At 39.5% G+C, this 21873-nt stretch overlaps 1 protein-coding gene across 8 annotated transcripts in view; it reads left to right on the top strand.

Moving 5' to 3' along the window:
- Window positions 1-21873, top strand: part of TAOK3 (TAO kinase 3) — a 240464-nt gene that overhangs the window by 27537 nt on the left and 191054 nt on the right. For 2 of the 8 annotated variants that reach the window (XM_027863661.1, XM_027863651.1), the window contains exon 2: window positions 9780-9859. The exons of 4 other annotated variants lie outside the window; for them this stretch is intronic. The gene's annotated coding sequence lies outside the window, so the exon portion shown is untranslated. Of the gene's footprint in view, window positions 1-9779; window positions 9860-10896; window positions 10982-11168; window positions 11192-21873 lie in introns of those variants that run through there. 2 more of the 8 variants (XM_027863656.1, XM_027863665.1) reach the window with 2 other exon arrangements.

The following is a 21873-nucleotide window of genomic DNA, read 5'->3' as shown; positions in this document are numbered from 1 at the left end:
ACAACCCCCCCATTAATTAATCAATCATTCCTCAGCTAGTGGGCAGCCCTTTAGTTTCCAGGGTTTTTTTGTTTGTTTTTTTTGTTTGTTTTGCCACCACGGAAAGAGCTACTATAAATATTTTTGTATGTTCAGGACCTTTTCCTTTGATAACTTTTCAGCGTAGACTTTAGCAGTCCCATAACTGGGTCAAAGGACATGTGCTGTTTAGTAACTTTCTGGTTATAATTCCAAATTCCTTTCCAGAATGGTTGGACCTATTCACAGCTCTACCATTAGGGCATCGATTTCCCATCACACCACCAACATTTATAATTTTTCTTTTTTGGTCACTTTTGCTGATCCTGATGAGTGTGAGGTGGAATCTCAGAATGGCTTTAATTTGTTTTTTCTCTAGTTGGTAGTGATGTGGAGCATTTTTTTTTTTCATATAGCTATAGATATCCTGAGGTTTTTCCCTTGATAAGCATCTGTCCATATCCTTAGACTATTTATTAATTGGAGAATGGTTCTTATTCTTATAAATTTGAAGCAGTTCCTTATATAGCTTGAAAAGGAGACCTTGATGAGAAGACCTGGCTGCAAATACTTTTCCCCCAATAAATTGTTTCACTTTTCGTTTGAGTTTTATTGGATTTGTGCAAAAACTTTTAAATTGTGTTTGATCAAAATTACCCATTTTTATTTTCTGTGATCCTTTCTATCTCTTATTATTCATGACCTTTTCTCCTATCCGTAGATCTGATAGGATTTTTTTTCCTAAGTTTCTCTAATTAGTTTATAATTAGATTCAAATGTGGCCTTACTAGCTATGTGACCCTAAGCAAGTCATTTAACCTGTTTACCTCGGTTCCCTCATCTAGAAAGTAAGGATAATAATAGCACCTAATTCTTAGGGTTTTTATGAGAATCAAGTGACATGATATAATTGTAAAGCACTTAGCAGAGTGCCTGGCATATAGTAAGCACTATACAAATGTTAGCTACCATCATCCTCATCATTATACTCAGCTTTTTGAGGTCAGGGACTGTTTTTTGCCTTCTTTGTATCCCTAGTGCTTAACACAGTGCCTGGCACACAGCAGGTGCTTAATAAATGCATGTTGGGGCAGCTAGGTGGCACAGTGGATAGAGCTCTGGCCTTGGAGTCAGGAGGACCTGAGTTCAAATCCAGTTTCAGACACTTCATACTTACTAGCTGTGTGACCCTGGGCAAGTCACTTAACCCTGATTGCCTCAGCAAAAACAAACAACAACAACAAAAAAGTATATATGTTGACTGACTGACATGACCTTTCCTATCTAGGAAAATTGACCACAACCAATGAGAATGTTAGACAGCAGTATGGAAAAAAATAGACTCAGACTAATACCTCATGTTGTTCAGTCATTTCAGACACTTCCAACTCTTCATGACCCCATTTGGGCAAAGATACTGGAGCAGTTTGCCACTTCCTTCTCCAGGTCATTTTACAGATGAGGAAACTGAGGCAAACAGGGTTAAGTGACTTGTCCAGGGTCACACAGCTAGTCAGTGTCTGAGGCCAGATTTGAACTCAGGAAGATGAGTCTTCCTACCTTCAGGCCCAGTACTTTATCCACTGAGTCACCTAGTTCCCTCTAATACCTCATAGCTTATACCAGAGTAAGCTCCAAATATATGTGACCTAGACTTCAAAGTATTTATCACTTATAACCATTGACTGTCATCTGCTCCAAAGAAGGGTAAGTTACCCAACTTTCCCTGGCCCTCCCTGTCACCCTACCCACCTTCAACTTTCATATTGCTTGGGAATGGAGTTTAATGGTGGCCTGTCTCTATGGGCAGTTAGACAATAGGGTAGAGCACAGACTCAATAGAGTTAGAGCTGGCAAGCGCCTAGTCTCAACACCCTTGTTTTACGAATAAGGGTTTGAGGCCTAAAAAGGTGACGTGACTTGCCCAAAGTTACACTGGTATGGAGTGGCCAGGCTGGGATTCTAACTAAGAACCTTTGATGCCCAAACCAGCTCCCTTCCAAAGTATCAAGCTGCCTCTCCAAACAAGTTTTGCAGACGAGATGATGGATATGTCAAGAAAGTGGGCCTCTGCCATAGCCATCCAGTTAGTGAACACCCTGTGGCCATCATTCCTAGGCCTGTATGTCTGTCTTTAGCTAATCTAAAGTATCTGTATTATTTTGGAAATTATCATCTCGTCTTGTCAGAAATGGACTTGGGAGTCGGCACTCCTCTGCTTTTGGGAATTCATTCTAGCGTCAAGTGGGAATTCTGCTAAGACCAGCTGACATTTACAAAGGTCTTTAAGGCTCACAAACACTTTAGCCTGCATTCTCTCATTTGAGCCTTACAAGGACTCTGTGAGGTAGGTATTACAGCTGTGATTATGCCCATTTTTTATATGAGGAAACTGAGACATGGAAAGGGCGGGTGAATTGGACTGAGTCACAGAGCTAGTAAGGTTCCAAAGGCGGGATGCAAACCAAGTTTCTCCAGATTCCAATCCCAGTCCTGGGAATATAGTTGGTTAGTCAGAGAGTTTATCCTAGAAAGAGGATTTGCGTCATCATTAGGCTAAGCATAGTGTATCTCCTGGGAGGGGTTGGTCCTAGCCCAATACTGTTTAACATTTTCATTAATGACTTAGATGATTGAAAAGACTATACTTATTATATTTGCTGGTGACAACTGGCCAACACCTTGGAGAACCAGATTAAAATTTAAATTAACCTTGAGTAGAAAGAGTGTATGGGCATTAAGCACAAGCTCCGGAAGGACATGAACAGGGAAATGTAACTAGAGAACAAAAGCAAACCATGCAAATATTTAAGATGGAGCTGCCCTGAGTTTGAAAAATCATGGCAGAAAGAGATCTAGAGGTCACTGAGTCGTCAGTCAGTTAACAAGAATTTATTAAGTGCAGCATATTCTGTGCCACGGACCATGCTAAGCCCTGGGGATACAAAGAAAGGCAAAAGCACTGTCCTTTCCCTGAAAGGATGCAAGGTTTAGTGGGGGAGACAAAAATAACTCTATTCATACAAGATACATACAGAGTATATGAAAGATAATCACAGGAGAATGGCGGGGGGGGGGGGAATCAGTTGTTTATCCTTCATTTTTGAAGAGGCCCAATGACATCAATGCTCCATACACCCTGGGAGGAACCTTCTGCAGATGGTGGAATATGATCTTGAAGGAAGCCAAGGAAATAAAAGGAAGTGGAAGTGAGAAGGAAAACAGTTTCAGACAGGGGTGGGAGAAGGGGGCAAGCCCAGAGGATGGAGATGAAGCTTCATAATTTAGGAAGAGCAAGTTGTTTGGTGTGGCCTGACCATAGAATGTCTGGAGGAGAGGCAAGTGTAAGAAGGGGGCCAGGCTGTGGAAAGCTTTAAATGCCAGAGAAAATATATTTGATCCTGGAGGTCATAGGAACCCACTGAGGCTCCTTGGAATATCAAATGAGGGGAGTAACTGGTCAGATCAAAGCTTTAGGAAAATCTTGTTGGTAACTGAGCTAGAGGGCAGATTGGATTAAGGAGAATCTTGAGGCAGGGAAATCAATTAGAAGGCTGTTGGAATAATCCAAGCAAGAAGCAATGAGGACCTGAATTAAAGTGGTAACAGTGTGAGTATAGAGAAGGGGCTGTCAAATAAGAAGGTAGAAACAACAGTGCCATGGTTTAAAAGATGATTGAGCTATGGGGATAGCTTGGTTGAATATTTGGATGCATGGTAACTTCAAGGCCTATATTTGGTGGTAGCTACTTTGAAAAGAAAAATTTTGAACTTTATTTCTTTTTTTGCCCAGTGTGGTATAAAAATGTGGATCATTATGGGATTAGAAAGTTTGAACCAATGCCTACCAATCTTGCCATTCATCATATCTGAGAAAAGTCAAGCTAGCAGTACTGTTTCCTAAACTAGATCCCCTCTTTCATGTAAATTTGAAGATAGTGGTACTGAGTTGCCAGGTGCCACCTACGCTGTCTCACCTGTAAACCTGTGGACTAGCCATGTACTAAGAAAGATGAATAATGGCATTGATTGGTCACTATGCAACTGCCCCAAAGGCAGGCGGCAGGCATGTGTGTTGGGTTTGCATGTCCATCAAATTCATCTTCTTTGCACTTAGTGGGTTTGCTTCTCATGAAATACGATGTGCTTCTGTCTTATTTTTAAGTACCTAGAGACTCGCTTTTTCTTTATAAGAATTATGAGGTATTCCATACACACGAAAAAGGTTGGAAAAAAAAAGCGTTTGGAGACAGACAAAAGAGTCAGCAGATTTAGAAGACTGGAGTAGCCAGCATGAGGAAAAATAAGATAGTGCATGTGAGTGAATAAAAGCCCCTCTTAAAAAGCAGAATGCTGACAACCACTAAATAGTTTGGTAGCACAGTGGATGGAGTACTAGACCTGGAGTCATGAAGACCTGAGTTCAAATCCACCCTCAGATACTTCCTTGCCATATGACCCAAGGCAAGTCACTTAACCTCTATTTGCCTCAGTTTCCTCAACTGTAAGGGCAGCTAGGTGGTAAAATGGATAGAATGCTGGGCCTGGAGTTAGGAAGACTCATCTTCCTGAGTTCAAATCTGACCTCAGACACTTACTAGCTGTGTGACCCTAGACAAGTCACTTAATCCTCTTTGCCTCAATTTCCTTATCTGTAAAATGAGTTGAAGAAGGAAGTGGCAAACCACTCCAGTATCTTTGCCAAGAAATAATCCAAATGGCATCATGAAGAGTAGGGCTCAACTGAAAAATAACTGAATAACAAAAACCTTAATTTTAAAATGGGGATAATAACAGCACCTACACCCCAGGCTTGTTGTGAGGATCAAATCAGATGATATTGGTAAAAAGTGCTTAGCACAGTACCTGGCACATAGTAGGCACTATATAAATCTTAGCTATTATTATTAATATCAGTAAAAGTGCCAAGTGACCTAGAGAGTCAGTTTCCATCTCCCTATGAGATGTTTTTCTTAGCTGGCTTAGGGGACGTGATTTATGGGGAGAATTGGGATTTGTTAGGAATTGATTGTTGTGTCCAAACAAAATGTATCAATAATTTAAAAAAAATCAGTGGGGATATCACCATCTAAACATTTCAAAGAGGAAACCACTGCTAAAAAAATTAACCAACACATGGCTTCATCTAGGTTGGAGGTTCTCTAAATTATTATTATTTTTTTTAAATGCTGAGAAAAAGTTAAGTCATGAGTGGGACTAGAAGATTTTACCCCCAACCATGTGCCAGTCAGAAAGTAAGCCTAGAATTTAATAATTCACAGTCTTTGCATGCTCTTTACAGAACTATCAATTAGTCTTCTTCAAGCATTTACTTCAAGTTGAAATTTTTTATTCTGAAAACTCATTCCAAATCATGTTTTTCACTTGGTGGTGTACTATGAGTTAATATGTAAAGTGCTTTGCAAACCTTAAAGTGTCATATAAATGCATATTATTAAGATGCTTACATTTTATTATACCCCTACCCCAGTGTCTTGCATGTAACAGATACTGTATATATATTCATTAATTCTAGCAGGTCTTTCAAGGCTTTTGGTTGAGTGCTGGGTATGGACAGGGTGGAGTGCTCCAGGACTTTGGATTTGTGATGACTGATTTGGGCTTTCCTTCCTAGATTTTGCCTCTGGTTAAATAGTATCTCGAAATTACCCACAGGCCACTGAAGAAGCCTTTGTTATATAACACATGCATGCAGACAAACCTGTCCAAAGAGAGCTCTTTGTTAGCAGCCTTGATAATGTATACACATCAAAAAACCCAAGAACCTCCAACATCTTCAGTTGCCCTGTCTGTATTATTAGCTGGACTGCTAGCACTTGGGGCTCATTTCTCATTTTAAATTGCTAATTGGAAATATCCCACATTTATTGTACTTGTTGGGGAACATTTCTGTGGATAATAACTATTTCTTGACGGTCAACATTTAGAATCCTGAATGATGGTGGTGATGATGATGGTGATGATGATGACAACAATTATTATTAATTATGATTACTATTATTATAGCTAGCATTTATGTGACACTTTAAGGTTTCCAAGTACTTTCTATAAGTTATCTCATTTGATCCTTACAACCATGTGACATATTTGCTATCTCCTTTTCATAAATGAAGAAACTGAGTCAAGAGAGGGTAAATGACTTGCTCAAGGTCACACAAAGTAAGCAGGATTCAAACTCAGGTCTTTCCTGGCCAAAATATATATCATTCCTCTGATTTCTTGCATTATAATAGTAATCTCTGGGGGATATCAGAGGAAATGTTAACTTTACCAACTCTGGTTATATGGAAAGTTCAGGTTATATTAAGTGAGTTGAAAGCCATTTCATATTATAACAATGTTATGTAGCCTGGTACATAGCACTTTTATATTAACCAGACATTGTATAAGTCCACTCATTGACTGCTTGCCCATGTTTTCCTCCTGACTCAAAATGATGGCATAATATTTTTAAAGCAGCTAAGCTACAACCTAGTGATGGCTTCCAGCTTTAAAATTCTGTAATGGGCTTAAGTACAATAGTGAAATAAAGACAGCCACAATATTTCATCATTAGGACAAGGAGAAGAGTAATGAACATGTTAACACAAGCACTTGAGAGATTTTTTCTATTACTATAGTGGACCTCCTTGATTAATATTTTATTAGGGCAAATATTAAGGGCAGATGAGGTAATTAGCAGAAGTAGTTTAAACAACATGGGTGGGGTCTGAAAGGGAGGCAGACTGTCTCCATCCAAGCCTTTCCCCAGATCATCAGAGCCCTGAGAAATCATCTTATCCCCCCCCACCAAGATATGGCAAATTTCAACCCACGCACAAGTGGGATGGCAGCAGAATCATCCTGGCATGGAACAGTTAGTGTGAAGGACTCAATCTTTTACAGAAGAAATCTTATCATAGGCGGTCAGAGTTCATTCTCTGCTTGTATTTATGGCTTGGCCTACTTCCTGAAATGGCCAACCAAGTAGGGAGTGTTCCAGTGAAACAGGCAACTGTCTAGTGTGAACTTGACTTTAGGAGTGTTAAATGTATTCATATACATCCTCCAGGTTTCTGTCAGTTCCAAGATGGCCCTTTAGCAGTGGCTCTGATTGGGATGTTTTATGTATTCATCCCCTAAAATATCTTGACCCCAAGTCAAATTAAAAAGCATTTATTAAGCACCTACTATGTTCAAGGTACCCTAGGATTATAAAGAAAGGCAAAAAAAAAAAAAAAAAAAGAACCAGTCTGTGCTCCCAAGGAGAACCCACTCTAGTAGGGGGAGACAATATGCAGATTATTATGAACAAACAAGATAGGATAAACGATACAGGATAAACTAGAAGTAGTCTTGGAGGAAAGACTAAGGAGGATGGGAATCCTGATTTGTTTGCTAGCTGGCTCTCCTCATGTTCTAATTGGTTTCAATTCAGTCTAGTCTGCATATAGAGTGATGGCAGTACCTGCTTGTAAACTGGAATCCTGGCTAAGAGTAGCCATGGTGACATATGCTCATGGCTTCTAAAGAAGCTAGCTTTCTTGATCTCTTTGCACCAAGTATGGCGGAATGTTCCTAGTCCACATCCTGGAAGCTTTCAGCCTTTAGATATCTTTGGCAAAAGCAGTTGCTTCAGTTGTACCAACTTCAGATCAATGAATGAAGATAAGTTTTCTGTATGCAGTTAATTAGATACCAAGCCATGTTGATTCTACCTCTATGAGGTAATTTGCATTTGTCCCTTTCTCTCTACTCCCACAATCACTAACCCAGTTCAGATCTTTGATCACCCCTGTCTGTAGAGTCTTATTAGTGGCCTGCCTCAGTTTTCCCCTCTCTAATTCTTTCTCCACTCAGCTGCCAAAATTAGAACTTTAGAGCCCAGATTTGACCATGTCATTCCCCTACTAAAGAAGTTTTGGTGACTGTATCTTGCTTCCAGGATAAAATCAATCAGTCAAGAAAAAGAAGCATTTATTAAGGTCTTACTGTGTCAGGAGCTATGCTGGGGATACAAAGAAAGGTAAAAACATTCCCTGCCCTCAAGACCTCAGGGGAGACAACATGTAAATAATTAGGTCCATACAGGTTGTATACGGAGTAAATGGGAAGGTCATCTCAGAGGAGAAGGTACTACATCTCAGAGGAGAAGGTACTAACAGCTAAGGTTGGGTGAGTGGTAGTGGGAAGGACCAGCAAAGGCTTCCTTTTGGCTTTTAAAGTCCTCTCATTGGGTTCCAGCCTATCTTTGTAGAACATGGAAAGCTGGCCTTGGAGTCAGAAAGACCTGAGTTCAAATCCTGCCTCAGACACTTACTAGCCATTTACTGCCTCATACTTAGTGTATGATCCTGGACAAGTCATTTAACCTCTGTCTACCTCAGTTTCTTCAATTGTAAAATGAGATAATAATACCATCTATACCCCAAGGTAGTTGTGAGGATCAAATGAGACAGTATTTGTGAAGTACTTAGCACAGTGCCTGGCAGATTGTAGGCGCTTAATAAATCCATCCATCCTTCCTTCTTCCTTCCTTTCTTTCCTTCCTTTTTTTCCTCTCTCCCTCCCCGCCTCTCCCTCTTGGTGATATAAACAATTCTCTAAGATTAATGGCTGCAGAGAAGTTGCCAACCTTCACTGGTGGAGAGATTTTCTTGCCCTGGAAATGCCTTCTACCAGTGAAAGCACAGGTGTAGCCCCCATCCTCCATGGATTTTCAGTCTGGTTATTTATGAAGCATCTACCATGTATTTAGCACTCTACCAGTCAAATAGATTGACCATTGTTCTCAAACAACCCAAGAGACCTATCTTATCTCCCTGGAGAGTTGGAGCCCCACCTTTTAGGCAGACAACTACCTAAGGAAGGATGTGTGATTGCTAGAAGGGGTGGAACAGGCCATCCAAAGCCATTTGGAGAAGAGCTTAGTGTGGGCTGGAGTAGTCAGTGAAATGAAGAACCCCATTGCTCAGAATTACAAAGCTTGATTCATTCAGGTCCAAGGAAATGTAAAACAAGCTATTGGAACTGAGATGGGAGACTTCAGAACTGGAAACGGTTTGTTGCCCCTGTGATATCTCCAGAGGATATTGCTTCTGCACTGGCATCCACAAAATATTAAAAGAACCAGGGAAGGTCTCCGGCATGTTGAATGATAGATGTTGTTGTTTTTGTCCTTCATTCTGGAAGAGGACCACGACATCAGGAAGGTGATGCCATGACTTGCAAGTGAATTGGATTTGAGTGAGGGTGGGCTGTGCATAGTCACCAGCCTCGCTTTCTCCTCCAGAGCCATCTGGGTCCAGTGGCCAGATATAGATCAGGATGACTGGAGATGGCTCCCAGATGATAGATCCTCTATGAAGGATGTATGGAAAGTCACAGATAAGTATCCCATCACAGGAAAAGACCTGGATGCATTGGGTTGGAATCCACAGCAGTGGAAGAGGTACCCAGGCCTGTGAGCTCCGGGATCTGTTGAAATATTGCTTCCACAAAACTTTCAGATGTGTAAGGGTTACAAATCCCATTGTGGGACTTTACTGATAGGACCCACCTGTAGAAAGTAAAAGCAGATAGTATGATTTACAAGGATTGGGAAGGTCCTCTACCCCCAAAACATCACTTCCTATTGTCTGGAATTCCATCAGTTAGAGATTTATTCCAATAAAATAAATAGCCTCTTTTAACAATGCAAGTGTGGGCGAAACACATTACTCAGTTATCTGTAATTATTCAATTAATTTGTGTTTAAACAGATGGTTGGGCTTCTGATAACCTGGCCAGCACCATGAAGAGATGGGAGTTTAAGAGGTAGGGAGCAGATGAGAAAGTTGAGGTAAGTCTGGGGAGCAGAAGGCCCTTCCAAAGTCAAAGCTCACCTACTTAGCAGTTTTGTTTAGCACCAGCACTATTTGCAGAGGCGTTGGGGAAGTCCTTACAATTCAAATATTTAATTGGATTTTAAATGAGGTGCAATCAAAGACCACACACACTTAAAGAAGCCTAGAGATAGGGACTCTGCCTGTGATTTCACTTAGTATACAAAACTCCCAGGTGGAAACTCCCTCTGCTAACGTAAGTCATCATCTTCTCCGAAGTTTAGAATTGTGAAGAGTGCTTGGAGCTTGGAGAAATAAAATGACTCGCCAAGAGTCACATGGCCAGTATGTGTCAGAGGTCAAAGTGGAAGCCACTTCCCTCTGGCTTCAGTGCCAACTGTCTACCCACTCCTCCAGGATGGGGAAAGAAAACAAAAACAGTAAAAACTTAGGCTATCTGGAACCCTTGAGAAATTAGTGATTATGGATTATTATGGAAAATAGAAAGGAAGGGAGGAAAGAAAAGGAAGGCAGGGAGGTGAGTGAAGAAAGGAATGGAGGAAGGAAGGGAAAGGAGGAGAGGGAAGGAAGGAAGGGAGGAGGAGAAGAAGGAAAGGAAGAAAAAATAAATAAATAAAGGAAAAAGAGGAAGGGAGAGAGGGAAGGAATGGAGGAAGGAAAGAAAGAAGAAAGGAAGTAAGGGAGGGAGGAGTTGCTTAGTGCCTACCGTATCTGGGAGGTAGGTCATATTATCACCCCTATTTTCTTCGAGGAAACTGAGGCACAGAGAAGTTAAGGGACTGGCCTAGGGTCACATAGTAAGCATCTGCTGCTGGAAAAGATGAAGGACCTTTTCGGTGGTAATTGCATGAGGTTCTGCCATATACCCTCACCATCTTGGGAGAGATGCAGAAATGATAGAGCCCTGCTTGACAAATTGTGCTCACCCAACTCAAGAAGATTGCTAGTTCTTTACTCATTGTGGGTTGGACAGCAGCCCCAAGAGGCTCTTTGTACTCTTAAGAGAGGAACAGTCTAAAGAAAACGTGTGATGAGGAAGTTCGATTTCCCTCTCCTTACGTCGTTCTCCAACTGAAGGAAAGACTCAAGGACTGAGCCAGATGCCTCTGGATGGAGGGGTGAGAGTTTCTGGTGTTGGGCTTTTAAAAGGTGTCTGGAATTAAAATAACAAGTGTAGAAAGAAAGAATCCTGCAGGACAGGTTTATTAAGAAAAACAGAGTTGAATCAGGAGAACAGCAAGTTAGAAATCATACTTTGCAATTAAAGCGTGACGAAATAGCGTCTAATAGGTGCCGACAGAAGCCTTAGGAAGAAATTGATAGAAAAGGTAACATTTGGGGGAAATATTTTTCTGTTTCTAGTTCTTGTTTGCTAGACCACTAGTAATTTACATTAAAGATTGTCTCAGTTTTAAATGCTATTTGTGTACATCAGGTGGTGAAGATAGACCCACACACTGGTAAAATAATAATACCATGCCTTTAGTTGTTCCTTTGACCTTTTTAAACTGCTCTCCCTTATATCTGTTCATTATCTCCCCCTCTATTCAGTAATCAGAAGCTAAATATTCTTAGTTTTAAATATTTTAGTAAATGTTTAAATATTAGTACATATCTATATATTGTCACATTTTATAAGTTGACATTTGTATGTTATATTAATATGTTTAAATATTAGCATATATTTATGTTTTATGTAAGTATGTATTTGTGTATTATATTTAAATATTAGTACGTGTTTATATATTATAATATTTCATTTGTGTGTGTATTATATTAGTATATATTTAAATATTCTAGTTTTAAAGAAAACAGAATGCCAAAGCCCCTTTATTTCCTGGACTTTTCCATCTTCCCTCTCAAACTACCTTTTAATTAACTACTCTGTTTATTTTCTTTACATTTATTCCCTATATACACATATATGTTCACTGATATAGACATATCCCTTCATTGCCTCTGTTAGAATAGACACTCCTTGTATTCCTTGATGTCCCTAGTTCAACACAGGCTGAATAAAATGGTGGTCAATTGGTTGTTGGGGTTTGGGTTTTGGTTTTGGGGGGTTTTTTTGCCTTTTTAAACTGTTTGGCTCTGATTACTCATCAGAAACTAATGTGGAATGGGCAAGATGATTTTTCCCCCCTCTGCAACATAAAATGAGGCTTTAAGGGCTTGTATCTTTGAATAGAGTTGGCGCCTGGTAGGTGGCAGTTGAAGCGTAGATCAGATCAATTCCAAATTGTTGTTTTCATACCAAAGGAAACAGATGTCACCCGTTTTCATAATGTTTGTGGCAGTTTGTGACTCAAAGACCCCATAAAGATTAATGAGTGCTGTCAAACCAAAGGATCTTAGGTCACTGAGATTGGTTCTTATCCTCACCTCCCCCACCTCCTGCCCACTTTCTTACCCTATCTCTCCTTTGTCCATTTTTTTTTTTTTTTGAATTATGGAACACGCGAAAAGTTGAATAAGACCTCATATTCCGTTCTGGGCTAATGTTGTAATCTTCATGTGCTGCTGAGTGCTCTCCTTCCTCTGTGTGGCCCTGCTTCCTCTTTACCCAACTACTGCGTGGGGCCAGATAAGCCTATTATCATGACTATCTGGGGAGTACAGAGGAGGTTTGTGGCATGATACTTTGTTCCTCCCAGGAATTTAAAACACTGCTTAGAAAATGTATGACCTAAAACTTTGTACTCCTTCTAGTGGCTAGCACAGTGCTTCTCATTCAGTAGGTGCTTAATAAAAGGTGGTTGTCTGGAGGAAACATAGATTCCTATGAAATTATTTTGAGTTTCATTTTACTTTCTTCCTTTATAAAATCAGAGGCTTCAAATAGATAAGCTCTAAGATCCCTTTCCAGCTCTAAAAATTTTAGGATTTAACAATGGGAAGATATTTTGATCCATCTTATACGAAGGTTTGTTTTGTTGGTTTTTTTTTTTTTTTACTTCTACTGGTTGTGAGTAGGACAGCAGCCCTGAGTAGCTCCTTTGCTCCTGAAGATAGGAACAGTACAAAGAAAATGTGTAATGAAGCAGCTTTATTTCACTCTTCTTATATCCTCCAATTAAATGAGGAAGTACTAAGACAAAATAGAGACCTCAATGAAGAAGTATTTTTAATAGCTAATAATAATAACTAATATTTCTTAAGAACCTACTGTGTGCCAGGCACTGTGCTAAGCTCTTTACAAGTATTATCTCATTTGGTCCTTACAACAACCCTATGAGGTCGGTGCTATTATTATCCCCATTTTACAGATGAGGAAACTGAGGCAGACCAAGGTTAAGTGACTTACCCAGGGTCACACAGTTAGTAAGTGTCTGAGACCATTTGCACTCAGGTCTTCCCAACTCCAAGGCCCAATGCTCTATCTCCTGTGACACTGAGCTGCCTGGGTGCTTTCTCTCATTGTTTCATAGGCTAAGCTGAAATGTTTAAATGTTTTATTGACAAACTCAGGGGCTGCATTGTTCTGTCTTAAAGGAAGATACAAATACTCATCATTCTGTCTCCTCTAATCTAACTTGTACTCAGCACACACTTCTTCACTCAAATCCCTTGAAACCATTTTCAGGTTTGATATCCCAGGAGTAAGAGCGGTTACAGCCCAGACCTGTGTGACAGGAAAGGGGCATCTTAGGCTCGACATATTGTCCTAGGGACATCAGTGGTATGAGGAGCTTGGAAAAAGCAACTCCCTCTGCCAGGGCATGTTGGCAGCTTAGAGTCCTAGAGAGCTGCCGAGGGCACTTACCAAGGATCACAATGGGTGTATCAGAAGTAAAACTTGAATTCAGCTCTTCCTGGTTTGGGAGTCCAACTTTCTAGCCACTGCACCCAGCTTACATGGCAGTGTTGACCATGAAATCTTAAATGACCTAGAACGCAGTGATTCTTAACCTTCTGGTATTTCATGGAAATCAGGCGAAGCCCTTGGGCCCTTTCTCAGAATCACATTTTTTTTTTAATGCATACAGTCAAATAGGGAGGACAACAAAGGAAACCTATTTTATTCAAATACAATTGTCAGAAAAATTTTTGTTTTGTTTAAATCAGAGGCCTCAGATTAAGAGCCCCTAGCCAAGAGAAAAGCCCCCTAGCAAGTTGAATAGATCCCTTGTGGAGGAGTTATGGACCCAGGATGGAACACTGCAGAAGAGTCAAAGTTGGGGGAGGAGAGGCAGGGAGCACCTAGTCATATCTACTCTATGGAATGGATCATATTCATACAGCACCTACTATGTGCCAGGCACTGGGCTAAGTGCTTCACAATCACAACCATCCTAAGAGGTAGATGCTGTTATTATCCCCATTTTATAGATAATAATAGTGACTAACGTTTATATAGTACTTACTATGTGCCAGGCACTGTGCCAAGCGCTTTATAATTATTATCTCATTTGGTCCTCATAACGACTGTGGAGGGTAGGTGCTATTATCCCCATTTTACAGATGAGGACAGTAATAATAATAATAATTAACATTTACATAGTGCTTGCTATGTCCCAGGCACTGTGCTAAGCACTTCACAATGACCTCATTTGATCTTTATAACAACCCTGGGAGGTCTGTATTATTATTATCCCCATTTTACAGATAATAATAAATAATAATGGCTTACATTTTTACTGTACCTACTATGTGTCAGGCACTGTGCTAAGTCCTTTACATCTATCAAACAATAATAATAACTCCTCTTTATATTGTGTTTTAAGCCTTGCAAAGCACCTTCATATCAAAGGATAGTATAATTTTTAAATGTCCCAACTATTTTTTTTATTCTTTATCCAGTAGTATTCAGTTGTATTTTTCATCCCAAACTCTAGAGATCAAATTAATTTGTCTCTGATAAAAGAAAAGAGCTTTGATTTTTACCAAGTATTTCTGTAACTTCTTTTCTAGGGGAAAAGTGCACCACTGAATAGTTAATCAGTTCCCCCCCCCCAACAAAAGAACATATAGAGAAGTAATTTCTTTCCTTTTTTTTTTCTTTTGTCTCCCCTCTCCTCCCCCCCCCAATAGCTCTAAATTAATGTCCGAGATGGAAAGTGTATTGTCTTTCTGGCACCATTTATGAAAAGGTGGAGGCTCCTCTTTGCTGCCCAATTTCCTTGTAGCTTCTGGGCTGCTACACCCACCTCATTGTAGTTATGGCCCAGGTGGCGGAGTCCATTCACTACCTGCATATCTTGATGAAGTTTCTCCTAGGTTCACTTGATATTTGCCTGAAATGTCATCTCGGGTTTATATGCCATGCGTCCAAATTGGAGGGAGGTCTATCTGTGTGTTCATAGTCCACCCTTGTTATTTCGAACTGTAGTGATTTATTTTGAGCTGCTTTCCACTTGAAAAGAGCAGAGAGTATGACCTTCTCCCCAGACTAAGTCAGAGTCCTGGAGTACAGGAGGATATTGTATCCTCAGGATAGAAAACTCACTGTTCTATCCCCTTAAGCATAGAAAGTGATTTGGAGAGTTCACCCATTCACTGCTCGGGATTTTGGCTGATACACAGACCTTAATCTTAATAAAATGTCTTCCTTACCCAGTTATGTTTAAGAGAAAAATAAATGCCGAAATAAACTTGACAAGTGTGTTGGTTTTAAAAGTCTGAGAATCAGAGTCTCAGCTTGGTGATCACGCCTTTCTTGCAGGAAAAAGTGTTATGATGTGTCCTGGACTGCCCCATGTTGGGTTTGGGGTGAATTATTTCTTCTGCTCCTACCGCCAAATCACATTATGACTATGGAGGAAATGGAGGGCATTCTCCATCAGAATTTGAAGATCACTTTAGTAAAACCTTTATTTTTAAAAATTTATTTTATTTTCAGTTCAGGGAACAAAACAAGCATTTCCATAACACAGTACAATAAAAAAGATGATTGCACACCAAACTGCAAATCTACTATGTACAACTTGCCATTCTCTCCAAATATACAACAAAAGTTATCACGTAAATTTCCTTTTATTTCTTACCTCTCCTACTCCTCCCTAGAGATGGCTACCATTAGACACAAATTGGTATATAGATAGATAGATAGATATGTAAAATTATTCTATACATCTATTTATTAGTTCTTTCTCTGGATACAGATAGTGTCTTTTTTCGTATGTTCTTTATTTTTAATTTGTGTATTTATAATAGTCAAAATGATTGAGTTGCTCAAAGTTCTTAAAGCAATATTGCTGTTGCTGTTTACAATGTTTTCCTGGTTCTGCTCACTTCGCTCTTTATCATTTCACGCGAGTCTTTCCACGCCTTTCAATGAGGTCATCATTTCATATGGCACTGTAGTATTCCCTCACAACCATATACCACAACTTGTTCAGCCATTCTTCAATTGATTATATTAAATTAAATTAAAACCTTTATTTTAAAAGGTTTTTATTTTAAAAAGGTACATTTTTCAGGAAATAGCCTGCAGGGATGAAATCAGATACCAGAGGACTTTTATATCTATATTCTATTACCAGATCTGCCAGTTTTGCCTGCATATGTATGTGTTTAATCACAGGGAAGATAAAATTAAATTTTAAAATGCTAGCAGTTTTACATTTTGCTTCGATTTGAAAGCCATTACAAATTTTCTTGCCCAAAAGAAAAAAAACCCTTATAATTTTACTTTGAATATACTTCCTTTTAACAGTGGAGACTATGCTTTGCTCAGCCTCGTTTTCTACCTATGATAGATGAGATGGATTCTCTAGCCGAGAAATACCTGTCATATCGAAAGAAGAAACTTTAGACTGGTTTCACTAATGGAAGAATTAGTATAGGGAAGGGAAAGGAATCTGTATTTATACAGTGCCCACCATGTGCCTGGCACTCTGCCAAGTGCTTTTTACGATTATTACTTCATTTGATTGTCACAACAGTCCTGCAACGTAGAGGCTGTTATCATCCCCATTTTACAATTGAAGAAACTGAGGCAGACGGAGGTTAAATGACTTGCCCAGGATTACACAGCTAGTAAGCGTCTGAGACCAGATTTGAATTTGGGTCTTCCCGACTCCAGGCCTAGTGCTTTATCCATTGTGCCTCCAGCTACCTCTAAGGAGAAGTGGAACAAACATTTATGAAGCATCTGCTATGTGTCAGGCACTGTACTAAGTGCGTTACAAATATTATCATGTTTATCGAATACCATTTTACAAGGTAACGTAAAGCTCTAAAAGACAGAAATTGGACAAAGGACTAAAGTTTGTTTTTTTGGTTTTGTTTTGTTTTGTTTTTTCATTTGGAGCAAGACCTTTACGCTTAGAGGTAGTTGATGGGGAAAAGTACTGAGCCTAGTTAGTGTCTGACAGACCTGAGTTTGAATTTTGCCTCAGACACCTACTAACTTTGTGACTTTGCCTAAGTCACTTAACCTCTCAGTCTGCCTCAGCTTCCTCAACTGTAAAATAGGGATAATGATAGCACCCACATCTCAGGGCGTTAGTGAGAATCAAATGAGATGCCTGACACATAATAGGTGCTTAACATTTTTTTCCTTTCATAGCAGACGTGTTTATATATACAGAGACTATATTGCCTAAAGAGAACCTACTTTATGAATCTAAATAGGGAGGCCAGTTTTCCCCATAGGATAAAATAATTAATCTTATTTAGATAAAATGGGGGTCATAAAGGGGTCAGCTGAAGGAACAAAGGATGTTCACCATGGACAAGAAAAGACATGGTTGGGGCAGCTAGGTGGCGCAGTGGATAGAGCACTGACCCTGAAGTCAGGAGGACCTTAGTTCAAATCTGGCCTCAGACCAAACACTTAACACTTACTAGCTGTGTGATCCTGGGCAAGTCACTTAACCCCAATTGCCTAAAAATAAATAAATAAATAAATAAAATTTTTAAAAAAAGGAAAAGAAAAGACATAGTGGCAGACAGGGGGTAGGGGGATGGGAAGAGTCACAATGGGCTATCTTCATATATTTGGAAAACTGTCCTGAAAAGGATGAGACTGGGTCTTTTCAGCCTTAGAGTGCAGAAATAGGAGCCATGGGTAAAGGCTGCAAAGAGGTAAATTTCGGCTTGCTATCAGGAGAAATGTCCTGACTGTGACAAATGGCCTAACCATCAGAGCTCTCTCTCTAATGGGAATAAGGGCTGCCTGACAGTGTAGATGACTTCCATCCACTGACGGTTTTCAAGCAAAGGCCTGTTGAGCCCTGGGTGGTTATTCTTATTCAGACCCAGGCGGGACCAGATTGTCCCTGAGGCCCTGTCCAACTTGAAAACCCTGCAGTTCTGTGGAAATGAGGCATTTTGAGAAATGCACTTTTTCAAAAACCAAGCAACAGGAGCTGAGGAAGGACAGTGGTCTCGGCCTTTAATGAGGAAGATAAACCACAAAGTCTTCAAATGCCAGTAAACCTGAGGCTGCTTTGTGCAGATTACATTTTAGTACTTTTTTTTTTTTGGCTCAAAAGGAATTTGAGATTGAGAACAAGCCTCTGAGGAGCTGTTGAATGAAATTCACTCTTTGTCTAGCAAGGATAGGCTTTCTGGCAAAGGTTCAGAGCTGTTTGGATACTGGACTAATTACGCAGCATAGGAATGTTTTGAACATTTCTTTCAGAGATTACAGTTTCTTAACTCATTCTTAAATCTTGAAACAGGAGATACTGACTGATATCTTTAGTCTTTGGCTGGAGGTGCTGGGCTGTAAACAAAACTCAGACTTAAGGACTGTGTTAGACTGGTGATTGATCAACCCCCTTGATGAGTTTGGGCCTAGTTTAGTCTTTAAGTTCATGTGTGTGTTGTGTTTATAATATATACAATATATTACAAATACATATAAATATATGTGTATGTTTTATAATGTATTATATATACTATGTTATAAATATGTGTCATACGCAGTATGTTACAAATACATATAAATATTTTGTATGCTTGTATACCATATATTATAACTATATTATATAAAATGTGTTGCAACTACTTATAGATATATTAGTATGTTTATAATATATATGTTATACATGTATGTTTTTATATATAATATATTATAAATATATATTTGTATGAACAGCTAGGTGTCACAGTGGATAGAGTGCTGGACCTGGATTCAGGAAGATTCATCTTCTTGAATTCAAATCCAGCCTCAGGCACTTAGCAGTTGGGTAACCCTGGGCAAGTCACTTAACGCTGTTTGCCTCAGTTTCCTCATCTGTAAAACGAGCTAGAGAAGGAAATGGCAAACCACTCCAGTATCTTTGCCATGAAAACCCCAAATGGGGTCGTGAAGAGTCAGGCATGACTGAAACAACTGAACAGCACATCAACAACATCTATTTATATGTTTTATAATATATACCATCTATTATAAATGTATATTTGTAATATAACACATGGTATGTTATAAATACACAAATATGTTTATAATATATATGTGTATAATATAAATATATGTGTGTTATGTACTTTGCTTGAAGGACCCCTCAAGCTCATTGTGTAAGGTCATAGGATCCCTCTCAGCTATAACAGTCCTCGGAGTCACCCAGACCAACCTCCTCAATTTATAGATGCAGAAAGGGAAGCCCTAAGAGACTGGTTGACTTGCCTAACCTATTCTACTGTGAGATCTACCCATTGTGTTACTGAGCTCCAGCAATGGCGGTCTCTCTAATAAAGATTACCAATGTAAACATTTTTATGCCAACGAATCATGCAAATGAAGAGCGATGTCACTGACTTGGGAATGGTGGTGCTCCTAAGACTAGAATTTATTCATTATTCATTCATTCAGAGAGCATTTTATCCATCAACCATTTTTGTGCCTAGCATGTTCAGTCTAGTGCTTGTGGCAGGATAGAAATGGAGAATATGTGTACATCCTAGGGCTAGGCACTGTCTTGTCAAGACGGTAATTCCCCAACAAGTTTATAATCTGAATCAGTCATATAATGTTGTTATTCAATTTTTTTCAGTCATGTCCAACTCTTCATGACTATTTGGAGTTTTCTTGGCAAAGATACTGGAGTGGTTTGCCATTTCCTTCTCAAGCTTGCTTTTACGGATGACAAAAGTTAGGCAAAACAGAATGAAGTGACTTGCCCAGGGTCACGTAAGCAGTAAGTGTCGGAGGCCAGATTTGAACTCAGGAAGATGAGTCTTCCTGACTCTAGGCCTGGCTCTCTATGCACTATGGTGCCCCCAGCTGCTCTCACTTAAGGGAAGGGACTACTTAATTTATATCTTTGTCGCCCCATCACCTAGCAAAGAAAAGAGCCTGCCATTTGGTTGGTACTTCATAAAAATTGATTGAGTTTGGAGAGGGAAAGGCTCAGGATGACATGATAATTGTCTTCAGGTTTTTAAAGGGCTGTCACTTGGAAGAGGTATTGGAATTTTTCTGACATTTCCAGAAGACAGAAATAGGAGCAAAGAGGACAAAAAACAGAGGAGCAAATTCAGACTTTGATTGAGGAAAAATTTTGGAACCTTTAGAATTGCCCGAAAGTACAGAGAATGGATTGCTTGTGGAGATGGTGGGCTCCACCTCCTTGGAGAGTTTTGGGCAAAGGCTGTAAGCTCATTGTTAGGAAACATTGTGGGAAGCATTCTTGGGCAGGTATGATGTGGAACAGAGTCTGTGGAGATGAAATTGAGATAAATTTAAATTTTTGGAGTTCTAGCTCTCAACCAATTTCCCAAATAGAAAAGGAGGTTAATCAACAGTTTATCCCCCCTCCCTCCCACTCACTGCCTCCCCCCCCCAAAAAAAAACAATCTTTAAAGTAGGTCCTTCAGTCCTTTCTCAAAGTGGAGAAATTTGGACCAATTTAGGAGGCATCGATATTTGGATAATGATTTATCCTTAGTCACAAAACTTGAACTTGGGAGTAGCTTACAAGTGTAATTGGGTTTCCAAGAAGATGTTTGGACCCAGTTTGACAGTTCCAGGAAATTCTAAGCTATGTCATTGAAATCAGGGGAAAATTTTCCATGCCAAAAAAAAAAAAAAGATGGAAATAGTGATTCTTAACTTCTTTGTCACATACATCCCCATGAGCAATTGATCTGATTGAACTCAGAGCTGAAGAAAATGACAGAGGCACAAAGATTTTCATCTATGTCTCTCATGTCATTTGTGAGAGTTTTATCTCCTTGTTCTCCAGTTTGGGAAATGACCATGTAACGCCACATACCTGTTCTTTGTGCATGAATTTTTTTTTTTTAAGTTTTTCAAACCTTGACACTATTTGATCTTGGGCATATCATTTAACCTCTCTAGGCCTCAGTTTCCTCATCTGTAAAGTGAGAGGTTTGGACCAGACAGACTAAAATTTCTTCCAGCTCTAGTTCTGTGATCCTGTGCATCTGCTATATTATAAAAACCAAAATGAGCAGCTTGCTTATTTCAAAGAAAAATGAAAGATGAGAGAAATATTGTACTTTCTGGCAAGTACAAGTAAGTGTATTAGATGCTTGGGAGCAGCAGGTGGATTGTAATGAATCTAATCTATTACTTTAACAATAATTAATATTAATGTAATAAGTTACATTGATAAAGTAAAACTTTTTTTTTTCTATTGACAGCATCAAACACTATGTAGCCTAAAATTTGGAAATCTCTAGTGAGAGCAAGAGGACAGACCTTTACCAAGATTTTCATAAAAACCTCTTTGAAAGCCTGGCATGAGTGATGGGACTGAAGCATTAGAGGGAAATTAGTGTTAACACTCATAATTATGAATGGAATGAGGGCAGGGATAAGAAATTAAAGAAATACAGGCACCAACTAGGTGGAGCACCTGCCTGCCTTGTGGAAGCCTTGTTCATAGAAACAGCTGGGTTGTAGTTTGCTTTCTCCTCCCCCCAACCCACACAGAAACTACCACTGTTGAAAGATATGAATGTTTGTGGGTTTATAAGCTCTTGGAACTGTTTCCCCATGGTCCCCCCTGTTTTGTTCCCTGCTGCCAATTTCAGCAATTTCATTCCCTCTCTTCTTCACCCCTCTCACCCCTTTCTGGTAAGCAACAGATTC

This window comes from Vombatus ursinus, unplaced genomic scaffold (assembly GCF_900497805.2).
Source record: "Vombatus ursinus unplaced genomic scaffold, bare-nosed wombat genome assembly UNPS02001287.1, whole genome shotgun sequence".
In the NCBI taxonomy this organism is placed as follows: domain Eukaryota; kingdom Metazoa; phylum Chordata; class Mammalia; order Diprotodontia; family Vombatidae; genus Vombatus; species Vombatus ursinus.
The sequence above is the reverse complement of the archived record's forward strand: the minus strand, read 5'-3'. Positions and strand labels throughout refer to the sequence as shown.